General features: G+C 44.0%; 1 pseudogene; it reads left to right on the top strand.

Moving 5' to 3' along the window:
- The first annotated feature begins 5,869 nt into the window (after nucleotides 1-5,869).
- Nucleotides 5,870-6,002, top strand: LOC117095564 (annotated as a pseudogene).
- Nucleotides 6,003-15,676: the final 9,674 nt, after the last annotated feature.

Raw genomic sequence — 15,676 nt, 5'->3', positions numbered from 1 at the left:
GGGAGGACACTCCGTCTTTTTGTCTTTCCAGCTCTCTTCCTTTCTAAGAAGCACTCTCTCTCCTTCTGGAGAACTCGTCCTCCCCCGTAACTTGATAAAGCTCAGAAAACTAAGTTCATCCCTGATGTTGAAGTGTGTTCAGATGGGCTTTTCTATCCCCTATTCTGGATACAGCAAGAATGAAGGCTTGGGTCCACAGGAGGAAGATGGGGTGGGCAGGGTCAGATGAGTAGCCGCAGAGGGAATCGGTCCAGCGGGAGCTCACGGAGGCCACCTGGGTCAGTCTGAGGTTAAAAAATGCCTGGACAAGAAGGGCAAGGACTATGGTGCCCCATTTTCCAGCAGATTCCAGCGGTGAGGTTGCCTCATTGCCGGCTTGTTCTTTCTGGAGCTAGGGTTGCTCTCATGGTCCATCTGGACAGTGAAGGAGGCCAGGGGTGTAATGAAGAGGGGACGCTGGATCAGCAAAGAACCTGAAGCAACCATGGTGTCAAAGAAGGTGGCCTGAGAAACACAAATGGTGGTCAGAGTGTGCTTCCCTCGGAAGAGAGCAGGTATATGTGATGCAGGAAGAGGATGGAGTCCTTCCATCTCACCGGCTACCCATCTGTTTACTCCTAGCTCTGGGTCAGCACCCACCAAGGGAATGTGGAGCCTCGGGAAGGGAGGGCTGGGGAAGACCTGGGCATGACAGCTGTTGGCTGCAGTGAGGAGAGACCACAGTGAAGCCACACATTCTGCAGTCTGCCCTGGAGACAGTAAAGGCCGAGTTCACAATGCTGAAAGTTGAAATTGTGGTGAAAATAATCAAGCTTTTAAAACATCATCTTAAAATGCAGATACAAAGAATAAAAAATAAGAAAATGGATGGGAGAGAGAATGATAGAGAAGACAGAATAAAGATCCAACCTATGAAAAATAATAATTTTTTAAAAAAGGAAAAACAAAAAGCAAATCAAAGTTATATTAGAAGAAAACTTTCCTGAGTGATGTGAAAATATCATTAAGCCCTCTGTGTTCCAGGGTTTCCCATCTGCAGATTCAATCAACTGAGGATCAAAAACACTGAGAAAAACAATTAAATATAATAATATGAAAATTAAAAATAATACAAATAGGCCGGGCGCGGTGGCTCACGCCTGTAATTCCAGCACTTTGGGAGGCCAAGGTGGGCAGATCACGAGGTCAGGAGATCAAGACTATCATGACTAACACAGTGAAACCCCGCCTGTACTAAAAATACAAAAAACTAGCCGGGCGAGGTGGCGGGCGCCTGTAGTCCCAGTTACTCGGGAGGCTGAGGCAGGAGAACGGCGTGAAACCAGGAGGCGGAGCTTGCAGTGAGCTGAGATTGGGCCACTGCACTCCAGCCTGGGGGACAGGGCGAGACTCCGTCTCAAAAAAAAAAAAAAAAAATACAAATAAAATCAATACAATATAACAACTATTTATAGGGCATTTACACTGTATAAGGAATTATAAATAATCTAGAGGTGATTTAAAGCAAACGGGAGGATGTGTGTGGGTTATGTGCAAATACCATGCCATTTTATATCAGGGACTTGAGCATCCTCAAATTTTGCTCTGTTTGGGAGTCCTGGAACAAGTCTCCCTTGGATACTGAGGGATGTCTGTCCCGGAGCATCCAAGTCAATAGGATTCTTCAACATTACCCAAGTAGTTCACATTCTAGCAAACATCTGGAAGGACAAGAGGAGGAAGGGAGGGATGGAAGGAAGGAAAAGAGGAGATAACAGAAAAGTGAACAGGAAACAAAATTTATTACACCATGTTTTTAGATAAGACTAAACATTACAAACATACAAATTCCTTAATTCAAATTAAAATTCCTACAGGATTTTAACTTCACAAAATAAGGAAGGAAGGATAAGAGAAGATAAAGAGGAGTGGACAGGAAACACAATTTCTTACAGCATGTTTCCAAATAAGAAGACTAATTATTACAAACATATAAATTCCTTAATCAAATTGAAATTCCTATAGGATTTCTCTAACTTCACAAAAATAAGTGCATTTGGAAGTCATGTGAAAATAGCTTCAACAAATAAGGAAAGGAAAAGAAAGACAAGAAAGGAACAAACGGGAAGTGAAGAGAAGGCGAAGATGGAGGAGCTTCTCCCAACTGGATGTTACAACACTTTAGAATCCACAAAAATTTAGCAGATTTATAGTCATTACAAAGGATCCAACAGTCATGAGATTTGTTCAGGTCTTCTTCAAACACTTAAAACTGCTGATCTAGATTTATTTATTTTGAGATGATCTTGCTCTGTCACCCAGGAGTGGAGTGGTACCATCATAACTCACAGCAGCCTCCAATTCTGGGCTAAAGTGGTTCTCTCAACTTAGCATCCTGAGTAGCTGGGGCTACAGGTGCATGTCACCACACCCAGATAATTAATTTTTTTTTTGTAGAGATGGAGTCTTGCTGTGTTGTCCAGGCTTGTTTCAAACTCCTGGTTTCAAAGGATCCTTCTGTCTTGGCCTCCCAAAGTGCTGGGATTACAGGTGTGAGCCACTGCACCTGGTGTTTAAATTTAAAAATTGAGCTAAGACAAAAAAAGCAAGAAAGGGAAACCAGTTCCCAGAAATCAGGAGGGAGCTCTCAGCTGGGGCAGTGAACAGGAGTCCCAGTGGTGTGCTCCAAAGAGGGTATGCAGGTGGGCTGGAGTTCTCACAGTAGGAGGGGTTCAAATGACCATGAGAAGAAAGAATCCATAATTCTCTTCTTGTTTGACTCTAGGAGATGAGAGTTTGGAAGTTTCCAAGCGTGAGCAGGGAGGGAGCAGAAAAATCTGTGTTTTGGCCACAGGTCATAGCCTGGAAGCAGAAATCCTTTAAAAGGCTGTAAAGTGAGAAGCAGCTTAGCCTTTGCTGTGTGCAGGTGTGAGGCCCAAAGTCACACTTCTATGCTCAGGGTGTGGAGACAGCAAGCTGAAAACCACACTCACAGATGAGAAGTAGCTATAGCTGAGCCCAGTGTCAACAGAAATAGACCCACAGGGTCCACTGCTCTGGAGTGGGAACATTTGTGCCCCAGAAGCTAAAGTTAATGGAATAATCTCAATGAAACTCTTAAGTAAAAATACTTTAAATATTCAAAGAGCTAAAGGAGGAGAAAGAGTTCATTCCTGCTGCTGTAACAACATTCCACTTACTGGGTAATTTATAAACAATGGGAATTTATCTCTCCCAGTTCTGGAGGCCAGGAAGTCCAAGACCAAGGTGCCAGCAAGCTTGGTGTCTGGTGAGGGCTGCTCTCTGCTTCCAAGATGGCGCCTTGTTGCTGCTGTGCCATGTGGACAGGACAAACACCGTGTTCTCTCTCACTTGGCCAGGGGACCGAAGGCTGTGTCCTCACATGCCAGCAGAGTGGAAGCGGGAGGCAGTTCTCTGAAGTCTCTTTTATAAGGACATTAATTCCGTTCATGAGACTGGGGTCCTCTTGGCCTAATCACCTCCCAAGGGCCCCAACTCATCACAGCAACCCCTTGAGAGTCAAACTCCAATACATGAATTTTGGGGGGAAACATACATTCGAACTACAAAAATCCTTAAAGCAAGAATAGGCAATTATGAAATAAGAATCAGCAAACGTGAAAAATAATTAAGAAGGTTTTATAAGAGTGAACAAGAAACCTCCGAGAGTCGATGTGACGTCGCTGAAGAGGGAGGCACAGTCATGCACGGGGTGAAGATCGCATGTACGACTGCGGTCCTGGAAGAGGATAATGGAGCTGAAAACTCCTATCACCTGGTGATGTCGATGGCACCGCACATTCCTCACGTGTTTGTGGTATAAACAAACCTACTGCGTGCCAGTCGTCTAAAAGTCTAGCACATAGAATTATGTGCACCCCGTAATACCTGATAATGATAATAAATGACGACGTTACTGGTTTATGTAGTTGCTGTGCCATACTTTGGGTCATTATTTTAGATTACATTCCTTCCATTTGTTAAAGAATAGAAAAACAGTTACCTGTAAAACAGCCTCAGTGGGTCCTGCAGTACGTATCCAGAGGAAGACATTGTCATCATAGGAGGCGACAGCTCCATGCGTGTTACTGTCCTGAAGACCTTCCAGTGGGACAGGAGATGGAGTTGGAAGACAGTGATATGCATGACCCCGACCCTGTGTAAGCCTAGCTTGTGTAGTAGCTTGATTTTCAGCACAAAAGTTTAAAAAGTGAAAAATTAAAGTAAAAATGTTTTTAAGCAGAAAGAAGCTTATAGAATAAGAATATAAAGAAGGAAATTACTTTTGTAGAGATGTACAATGTGTTTCTGTTTTAAGCTAAGTGTTATTACAGAAGAGTCAAAAAGGTTAAAAAATAAGAGTTTATAAAGTTAATAAGTTACAGCAAGTTCAGGTTAATTTATTATTGAAGAAAAAAATATTTTTATAAATGTAGATAAGCCTAAGTGTGCAGTGTCTGTAAAGACTCCAGCAGCATACAATAATGTCCTAGACCTTCACATTCACCACCCCTCACTCACAGACTCACCCAGAGCAACTCCCAGTCCTGCCAGCTCCACTCACGGTATGTGCCCTAGATAACGGATGTGTCCTTTTTTATATTTTACACTGTGTTTTGTTTTGTTTTGTTTTAGATGGAGTCTTGCTCTATCGCCCAGCCGGAGTGCAGTGGCACGATCTCGACTCACTGCAACCTCTGCCTCCCAGCTTCAAGCGATTCTCCTGCCTCCTCAGCCTCCCAAGTAGCTGGGACTACAGGCGCGTGCCACCACACCTGGCTAATTTTTGTATTTTTAGTAGGGATGGGGTTTCACCATATTGGCCAGGCTGGTCTCGAACTCCTGACCTCGTGATCCACCCTCCTTGGCCTCCCAAAGTGTTGGGATTATAGGCATGAGCCACTGGGCCTGGCCAACACTTGTTTTTGCTATGCCTTTTCTGTGTTTGGATACCAAATGCTTCCCATCGTGTTACACTTGCCTACAGTATTCAGTGCAGTCACATGCTGTCCAGGTTTGTAGCCTGGGGAAGAGGCTAAACCACATAGTCTAGGGGTGTAGGAGGCCGCACCATCCAGGTCTGTGTAGGTACACGCTCTGATGTTCACACAATGACAAAATCATCTGGCAATGCATTTCTCAGAACATATTCCCATCATTAAGTGATGCTTGACTGCAGAAAACTGGGGGAAGAAACCTGAAAACTCATCAGCCTGCAACACAGTGAGATAAAGAAATGGAAACACACATGAGAAATTAAGAGACAGAGAGAACAAGATGAGGTGCTTAAATATGCACCTCATAGAAGTTCTAGAAGGAGAACAGTGAGACTCTGGAATAGGCAATATTTATAAAGATAATGCCTGAAATTTTTCCAGAATTGAAAGATATACATGGTGTGATTTTAAAATATCCTCAAGTCCTGGACAGGATAAATGGAAACCAATTCCTGTGAAGACAGAGCATAACAAACTGCAAAATACAAGGATAAGGAGAAGAAATTGAAAGCTACCTGAGATTAAAAAACACCAAAAACAATAGATACGAGATGAAGGGTAGACAGTGAGATGATGGTACACACCTCACCAGTAAGGCCGGTTGTCGGCGTGCAGGGCAATTATATCCATAATCCTCACATCGGTCTGATCCAAGGACAGACAGACTTCACAGAGCAGGAGAGATAACCTGGAAAGAGAGGAAGGAAGTGAATATTTGACACAAAAGGCATCACAAACCGGGATGACTTGGAGGATTAGACAGTAAGTGCTGCTCGTATAATTGGTTGGCTATTTAGAAAAACACATTATCTACCGTACACAACCCCAAATATTAAGATTAAAGAGTTAAATTTAAAATAATCATAGCGCACAGCTTTGCACAGTGGTAGTATCGTAACCCATGAGGTTTATCCGAGGCGCGATTATTACTGATTAAAAACTTCCCCACAATAATAATAGTGTAAAATGTGGGATGAGTAAATGAGAAATGTGCCTAACATTACTGATGGTCAGAGAAACGCAGATCAAAGCAGCGCTCTCCTAAGCAGAGGTTTTTAAAAATGTGAATGCCCAGTGCTGGGAGTCAGGTGGGGAGGGGCCGGGTAGCCTCCCAGATCCTTGGCAAGAGTGAGGCTACAAAGTGCTAGAGTGCTTTTGGAAAGCAATTTGGAAATTTATGTGTTAAAAATGATCCAATGTCCATTACCTTTGACCCAGTAATGCCGTGATGAATCATCGACTTTGAGGGAATAATAAAGAATGGAGACAATGATTCATGCCTGAAGGTGTTCCTCACCACCTCATTTATAATCATGAAATCTAAGAAAAACTACGGTGTCCAGCATCCGAGAGATGTCTTCAAATAAATAATGGAAAGCTAAGTGATGAAATATTATACTGTCAGTATAAACTGTTTGAGAGTTTTTAATAACAGGAGAAAATGAACATGGGATAATGTTAAGTAAAAAAAAAAAAAAAGGCAGGTTTTGTTACTGAATACAAAAAAATAACTGCAAGGCTCTTTTGAAATGAGCGTGACCCTGCCACAATATTGCAGCAGTTACCTTTGCGTGGTGAATGTGGAAGACTTCTGGTGTCCTCCTCTTTTCTACCACATGGATGACTGCTTTATGAGCACAGCACAGTCAGGAAGGCCTGTTTACGAAATTTGAAATAACTGCTGGAAAGAGCATCCTTTGACCTACAGTTTGCACAGTGCTTTCGAGAAAGGCAACACGCGCTGCCCTGGGATCCTGTGCTGCAGGGTGCGGTGCGAGAACGGTGTCTGGGGAGAGAGATGCCACATCTGAGCAAGGGATGTGGATGACAGGCTTTGTCCCAGGACCAGCCATTTGCTGAGAAGGTTCCAGAAAGTACATGCCCTCATCCCTTAGCTCTGTGTCCTTGAGCTGAAGCCGCCTGTCACCTTCTCTCCTTTCCACGGAGGACTCGGTCTCAGCTCAGGGGACTGTGACGATTGCACCAGTGCTGCCAAGAAGGAGGCCAATTAGTACAAAGTAAATTTTTCTCCCCCAGGGAAAATGGACAGAGGCCACCAGAGCACTTTTCTGATGGCAGAAAACATGAGTTTCCTGCATTGTAGGCCAACCAGCCACAACCAGAGATGAAAGAGACCAGAGAACGTCCCACAGCCTCCTGGGCCAGAGCCGACCAGGCAATTAGACCTCAGCATTTATTTATGGAGCTAATTTTGTGTGTATTGCTCCTATTTCCGTCTGTAGATAAAAAGCAGAGATAATCAGCTTGGCTCAGAACGTGGATACTCTGGGAGCCCCACCCGGGGACCACTTTAAAGCAGAAGGATCCCACAGGGAATGGTGCTGAATTGGGGCCGAGGCATTCCACTCCACCACAAACGACACAACCCCCCTCTTCCCGCTGTGTCTTCCTCCAGCCGATTTGTGGAGGGGATATTTATAGGATTTCCACCATTTATGGGAGGCATTTCTGAAAGGAAAAATCAGGCGGGGGCGTTTTCCTAGTAAAAGCTTATGGTTATCATCATTTGCTCTCATTAGTCCCCAATCCTCCTCGCTGCAGCGTCAAAGCCCTCCTCCATTCTTTGCCTCACCACATTTTTATTCTCTAACTCCTTCCCTAAGTTCTGCTGTCTCAGAGACCATTTGTAATTAATAACGAAAACCCCACCTCCCGAGCTGTACCGGAGAGGTGGGGATCTCACTAGCACGCATGTCTCCAGCAAATATGTGTGTCTTGGGGAGTGTTCTGAAGACTTTATCAAGCATATCCCTACACAGAACAGACAGGCTGCCAGGTCACATCTAGGGACAACTGGGAACCTGGAAATGTATCGTATTTTTTCTCATGAAGTTTTCTCACCTGTCTTTGGAGCTGCCATGATTAACATTAGGGCAAAAAAAAAAACAAACAAAAAAAAACACATGGTAAAACCAGCGGAGTAGCAGCTGATAAAACAAGTACAGTGACTAAAAAGAAAGTAATTTTGAGCTGATTGAAGAGAGAATATTTTATTCTCCCTCCCGGAAATAACTGCTGCCTCTTCAAACCTGACATTAAAATACCAGAGAGAAACAGATTACCTACTAGGTTTTGAAATTTAAAGTTAACTTTATTATTTTAAGAATTTTAGAACAGTGTTTTTTCTTCTCATAACAATCAGGTATCAGCTTCCTCTAAAAGTTTTTGAATGTCCCCTCACATTAGTTGTACTGCCTTTTTCAATTAAAAATACTTCGAGGAATGTGAAATGATTAGTCAATTCAAACATTCTCTATCAATCAGTGCTACGGTGAAGGTTTTAAATATTGACAAAAACATGCCCCGTGTAGGACAAACCAATCATCTTTCAGGCATTGGATCAGGGCCAATAACTTGAGAAATAAATGTATTGATTCTTCCACAAATCTTAAAGTCTGATCTGTGTTATCTTAGTTGCAATTATAAAAATAAAATAAAAGGGGCTTCAAATGTATAGTAGTCTTGCTATTTGAAACAGACGAGAAAAATATATAGTATTCTTGCTATTTGAAACGGAAATCTGAAAGAATGAAGAAGGATGGCACACAAGTAAAGATTTAATTTCAGTTTTCAGAGACAAATCAGTTATTCTAGGTGATTAAAAAAGACAGTCAGGCCTTGTACTGGTGCATTTTCATCCCCAAGTCAAATAAACCACGTCTACAAGAAAGGTCTTCTGTCTTTTGCTCTTGTCCAATTTACCTTCCAAAATGCCTGTGGGTGTCTAAGGCACTCTCTGTAGTAGCTGTGACTCTGAGCAGCTGATGACCATTTTGTGGTGGTGATTGTTATAAACAGAAATCTTATCTAAGAAAAGCTGAAGGAACTAGAAGACACTGCTATTTGAAAATGTGGTTGTGAACCTTTTGTAAAAGGGAGTCCTCTCCATGGAGCACAGTCCCCCTCAGGTTCTCCATTTGTCTAGGGGAGAAGGAAGAACTATCTGGAGGCACCTGCTACCTGTCCTGGAGTCGCAGGTGCTCTGGTGGGCGTGGTCATGTGTAAAACCCGCCCCTGTGGATGTGAGATGCTGCGTCCCTCCGAGTTCAGCGTTGACTCTTTGAACAGACATTCCCCAACACACACACACACACACAGATCTGTGGCCCATGGGCATTGCTGAAGTGCCCTAGCATGGCACCTCCTGAAGCAGCATTCAGGGGAGCCGCTGGGAGGTCAGCAGAGTGTCGGGGCGGGGTGGCTCCTGGGATCAACCGCATCTGACATCTTAACCTGCGGAGGGCTGCAGTCGTTCTGAAGCCCGGGCACACGGAAAGCACCACCATGACAGAAAGACCACCCCTGAAACGCCAATTTTCTTTTCTTTCTTCCTTTCTTTTTCTTTTTTCTCTTGGAGATGGAGTTTTGCTCTGTCTCCTAGGCTGGAGTGCAGTGGCTTAATCTCTGCTCACTGCAACCTCCACCTCCTGGTTTCAAGCGATTCTTCTGCCTCAGCCGTCCTAGTAACTGGGATTACAGGCACGCACCACCATGCCTGGCTAATTTTTTTGTATTTTTAGTGGAGACGGGGTTTTGCCATGTTGCTGAGATGCCAGTTTTTACAGGTTTCTACACGATGGCCGTTCTGGGGTCATCACTTTGGTGGCATGTACAACACCTCCATCCCACTGCCATGCACCAATAAAAACTCCACAAAATCACTCTGAGTCCCCTGCACTGAGATTACTGATGGAGGAGCAAGTGCCTGCTGTGTAAGGTGAGGGGTGATGCCCACTGGGGCAGGTGCCCACATGAATCTCTTGGCTAGGGTAGAGAGTTGACCCCAACTCAGAAGTCAAGTGAATGAGCAGAGGTCAGCGAGGCTGTCAATTAGCCAGAGAGTTTGGGCCATTCCCCTGAGATTTTACATCTAAATGAATGCTCCAGAGTTCACTGACACCAATAGACTTAGGGGAGGGGGATGTTGGTTGCACACGGAGATACTGTTGGGGGTGGTGGGCTGGTCATTCCCTGGCTCTTCTCTTCCTCCCACCCTCCAAACTCTAGCTGCTGACTGGAGTGGACAGGGTGGCTCCCCAAGTTACTCATGACAGGCAGAGGCAGTGCAGGGACTGGGCTCAGGGCAAAGGAGAGTGACTGGGACGCCTCACCCTGACTTCCTCTTGATTGCCTGGAACAACTTCCTCTTGATTGCCTGGAACAACTTAGCTGAGTCTTTCTTCCACAGTCCCCTTCTTCCCTACATCCTGGGGTTCCTACCTGACACCAAAGGTACTAAGCTCCCGTCACTACTCTGGAGAGCAAGGGACGAATGTGCATTCTGTGGTTGGTGGTTGTAAATAGAGAAAAGATGGTTTATGTATGGTGTAAGCCCTAATAGCTTGCCATGGGCCATGGCTCATGGCAGGCAGGGGATGAGGTGGCCTATTCTGTCATCATGTCGTGGCCTGGGTCACAAATGCAGATGGGGTGGCACCCGTGTGGAAGGTGTCATTAGTGTCATGGCCTACTTCTTACAGGGAGAGCCTCCAGTTCAGGCAGAGCAACAAGACCACACCCCACAGCAAATACAAACTGCTCATTTTCATAGTGGAAGCTGTTCCTGCATCATTTGAAACGTTTTAGTCACACATGATATACATACACGAGAGTCTACATATAAATGTGTACCAACTAAACACATCCAGGAAGCGGGGCACCAGAATTAGCAGCACCAGATAAGTCCATCCCGGGTGGACTCCTTCCAAAACCAATCACAATTCTAACTTCTAATAACATAGATTAGCCTTGCTATAGATTTGTGTTTGTACTTTAGGTAAATTGAATTGCGTCGCATATACACTTTTGTGTCTGGCTTCATTTGTTAAACATGCTATTTGTGGGATTTGTCCAAGGTTGGGCGGAGCTCTCTTTTTTGTGGCTGTACAGTGCTCTCTTTGTGGGTATAGCACAGTTTGTATGCTGGTGGATATCTGAGTACTTTGAGGATATCACTAATCATGTTCATTCAACTCAACTTTTTTGACATTTAAAAATTAAATTGCAAATTAAATTTTTATTTATAACATAAATTGCAAATTTTGATTCCCTGTGCAAGAACTGATGGATACAATGTTTACATTGGGTTGACATCACTGAAGGTGTTGTTTTATTGATGCAAAATGATGACCTATACTTAGTGTAATAATCAATTGACTTGGATCATATCTTTACTTTTAATACCTCTGTGTGTGTGTGTGTGTGTGTGTGTATTTGTGACTGACTGCAACATGTATTTGTTACCTCACAGTTACCATGGGTCAGGAATCTGGGTCCTCTTGGCCAGCTGCATGCTCATCTGGAGATTGAAGTCCTCTTCTAAGCCCATTCAAGTTCTTGGCAGAATTTAGTTCTTTGCAGTTCTATAACTGCAGCCCTCAACTCCTAGAGGCCGCCCCTCACTGTGGCAGTTGTGAACTCTGTGAGGTGGCTGCTTCTTCAGCATCAGTAGGAGAATGTCTCTAACCCCTGGTCCATCTTTATGGGGCTCATCGGATTAGCTGGTACCCAACTAGGATAATTTGCCTTTGACAGGTCCTGCCCACTCTCATACAGCTTGAATCCTAGAAGTCAGCACTCAAGAGAGCCACACTGGAGTTCTCCTGACCACATCGCTCTATCTCAGGGCAGTCTCTCCAGCAAGCCAGTTTCAGACTGACTTTACTCCTGCTTGATGACTCACGGCTGCAAAGCAGCATACAGCATATTTTATTCTTTCCACTGTCCTTCCTTCCTGATGTGCCAAGAGTCTTTTATTTTCTTTCTGTTTAACAGACTTCCCTGAGGCTTTCTTTTAGAGTAGGCTTGCTGGCAACACATTCTCTTAATTTTCCTTTATTTGAGCACATCTTTCTTTTTCTTTCTTTCTTAAAGGATATTTTTGCCAGATATGGAATTTGGGGTTGACAGCTTTTATTTCAGCACTTGGAAAATGTTGTGCCACTTCCTTCTGGCCCCCATAATTTCTGTTGAGATACCTGCTGTCATTCAAACTGCTTCTCCCACCAGGGGAAGGTATTGTTTTGCTGTCACCAATTTCAAGATTTTACTTTGTGTTTGGTTTCCTGGAATTTGATTATGCTGTGTTTTGGCATGAGATTCTTTGAGTTCAACCTGTTTAGGATTTGCTCAGCATCTCAAATCTGTAAGTTGATGTCTTTTGCCAAACTTGGGAAATTTTCAGCCATTATTTATTTGAATACTTTTTCAGGATCTTCCTCTTTATTCTCTCCTTCTAAGACTTTGAGGACAAGAGAATTAGATTTTTTGTTATTGTCCCACAAGTCCCTGAGGCTCTGTTTCTTTTTCAGTCTATTTTTTCTCTCTGTTATCCAGATTGGTTAGTTTCTGTTTTTCTCTCAAGTTCACCCATTCTTTCTTCTGTACTCTCCATTGAGTTTTTAATTTGAGTATTTCAGTTGTATTTTTAAAGCATTAATTGATCAGATCATATCCTTATTTTAAATAGACTACATGTACCTTATAAACTGCTGTATTCCTTGCCATACCCTTCTAGCCCCTATCACAAACTATACCTAATTCAGAAACACCTTTTAGTGAACACTGTGTACTTTTAAAGCTATGAAATCAGTGCCAGGCATGGTGGCTCAGGCCTGTAGTCCCAACACTTTAGGAGGCTGAGGTGGGCAGGTGGATCACTTGAGGCCAGGAGTTCAAGACTAACCTGGCCAACATGGTGAAACCCTATCTGTATTGAAAATACAAAAATTAGCCAAATGTGGTGATGCACACCTGCGATCCCAGCTACTTATGAGGCTGAGCAGGATAATCACTAAAATCACTAAAACCTGGGAGGCACAGGTTGTAGTAAACTGAGACCCCACCACTGCACTCCAGCCTAGATGACAGAGCAAGACTCCAGCCTCCAGGAATAATGTCAATTCAGAACAGGTAGGTTCTACTCTGAACAGATGAGGTCCCAGTGTTCAAACAGCTTAACCAATTTGTGACCGTCTTCCTGTGGCAGGGCTTGGCGCCTGTCTGGTGATCAGATCAGACATGAGTCCTTCTTCCCTATTTCTAAGATTATTCCTAATTTAAAGATCCTAAAAGTACTTCCTGGAGTCCTGGGAAAACCTCCTTGTGGGGCCTGGGTGCCTCCTCCCAAATAAATCATGTGTTATGAGACAAACTTTTTTTAGTTGCCACACTCCCCTACTTTAGTTAAAGCCTGAGGTCTTAAAGATAAAAATGGTCAATGCATCTTGATTTTAATGCAAGGAGCTTGAATTCAGGCTCAGTCACCTAAGTTTGAAATGTAAGAGTGTGACTGATCTTTAGCTGTGTGTCGTTAAAGGGTCTGTGGGTCATTTGTGTCTGGGACCAATCCAGAAGGCCCAGTTGCTCTGGCTAGGACACCAGACCCCAACTTTTGGGACCCTAAGTCCAGCATACCTGCCATCTGCTCTCTGGGACAGCTGAGGAGACGTCTGGACTGAGCCCCACTGATGGTGGATGTGTTGGTCCTTTCCATCCAGGTTACCAGGGCAGCTGGTCAGAAAAGTCCTCCCAACCTTGCTCCTGTTAGAAAGCCCTGGCCATCGCTCGTGATGGCAACAGGCTGCCACCCCACCCCTTCTGTCTTCCCGATCCTCCTCCCGCTGTGGGTCTTTAGAGACTAGAAGGTGACACAAGGCTTTCTTTGTTTTGTCCATCTGTGTTCTCTGTGTCAGGGCCTATATTAAGTTTCCTAGCTGCCATGACTAAGTGCCACAAACTTGGTGGCTTCAGAGAAAAGAAGTTTATTCTCTCACAGTTCTGGAGGCTGGAAGTCAAGAAGCCAGGTGTTGACAGGGTGATGCATCCTCTGAAGGTCCTGGGGGAGAATCCATCCTTGCCTCTTCCTTCTTCTGGTGGCTGCAGACGTTCCTGGGCTTGCTGGGTGTATATCTCCACCTCACTTTCACACGACCTTCTCTTCTCTCTGGGTCTCTCCTCTTCTGTCCCTTGTAAGGACACTTGACATTGGATTTAGGGCCTCTCTGAATAATCCAGGATGGTCTTATCTTGAGAGCTTTTACTTAATGACATCTGCAAAGACCCTTTTTCCAAATATGATAATTCATATTTGGGCATTAAGACGTGGACGTGTCTTTTGTGGGGGCCCTCATTCAATGCAGTGGAGGGCCCAGTTGTTCAGAAGGGCAGGAGCCTGCTTCAGTTCCACCTCTGGAACCAAAGGTCAGTTCTTAGTAAGCTCCTCTAGGACTGCCCTCTCTTCTCTGGAATTTCATGCTCATGGTTCAGCTTGTTCCAGTCCCATCTCAGAACAATCCTGAAGATCCACGTGCAGAAACAATGGCCCAGTTCGTTCTGACACCACCCCCATGCAGCAGGAAGTTTTGATCTATCCATGATTGATTTGAAACCCTCCAGTGATAAAGATATTGTTTTCTTTCAAGCCATCTGGAAGTCAGAGCAAGGAAGTTCTCCCGTTAACTTTGCCACATCTGGGTGCGAGTGATTCACGGAGAAGCAGCCTCGTTCTGGTTTTCATTTCAAGTAATGTTTACAAGGAATTTAAGCAGTCGCCTCTTGAAGGGTCTTTCATTCTATGGCCACTGCTTCTCGCAGAGCCCAATTCTCTGTCTAAAAGTAGAATAACATTTTCCACAACCCTATCTTAGGAAACGTTGGAAGGACTAACAAATTCCTATTTGCAAATCAATTTCAGATCTAGTGGTCTGCAAGCATAAGATGTTGTTATTTTATTTGCTAATTAAAACCATCTCCTTAGAATTTTGCTTTCCTCTCTCATTTGAATAACAAAGAGAAACCGAGATAGAACCACATCTGTTGAATCTTCTCAATTATTTCTGAATACGGGGCGGAGGGAAAACAGGAGACATCATGAGCATGACGCACAGACACTGAGGAAACCGTGGATGTGCTGCTGGCAGATGGTCAAAGCCCAGTGAGCAAATGTGTTTCTATTTCTGCTCTCAATTAAGTCTCAGCTCTCCAACCTCAAGTTCAGAGTTGGACCTGGTGTTCACTTTTTCTCCTTCATGACAAAATTGAACCAGTGTTATCCTGGTCTATATTTATTTTTTAATATGCCTTCTTCCTTCTAGTCATCCTCAGCTTCAATTTTCAACTCAGAAAATGCTGATTACATTAGAACATCCAGGGTCAAAGAGAAAGGGAAACAGATGGACACGTAGTGGGTTAATATTAAGCAAATATGAGGATTACTCCAAATTCTTAAATGGTCTTGACAATATAATTTTAAAAACATTTTAAATTCACACAGTGTAATTTGTGATTCCGTACTGCCAAACACGCCAATGAATGTATTTCTTCTACTTCTCATTTCTGCCCTTTGGCCTTTTAGACCCCAGGGTTCCCTTCTGACATGAACGTAGCCACACCTGTCCGAGGGAAGACAGAAAATCCCACAAATCTGACAGGGATTGCAATTTCTCTGATCTGACAGACATGTCTTATACATCTCCTGCATGAGAAATCCCCTTTCCAGAGGCCAGGGACAGCCCTGGATGGAGGATTCTGGCTCATAGCTCCTTTGTTGATTTGTTTGGGTGTGAAACTCTGAATAAGAAACCTCCAGAAGGAGACGGTTCTCTGGAGTGGCAGTGGTGGGCTTTGGATAAGATTGTCCAGTTCTCCAGGTTCTTTCC

Source organism: Trachypithecus francoisi, unplaced genomic scaffold (assembly GCF_009764315.1).
Source record: "Trachypithecus francoisi isolate TF-2019V2 unplaced genomic scaffold, Tfra_2.0 Lachesis_group13, whole genome shotgun sequence".
Taxonomy (NCBI): Eukaryota; Metazoa; Chordata; class Mammalia; order Primates; family Cercopithecidae; genus Trachypithecus; species Trachypithecus francoisi.
The sequence above is the reverse complement of the archived record's forward strand: the minus strand, read 5'-3'. Positions and strand labels throughout refer to the sequence as shown.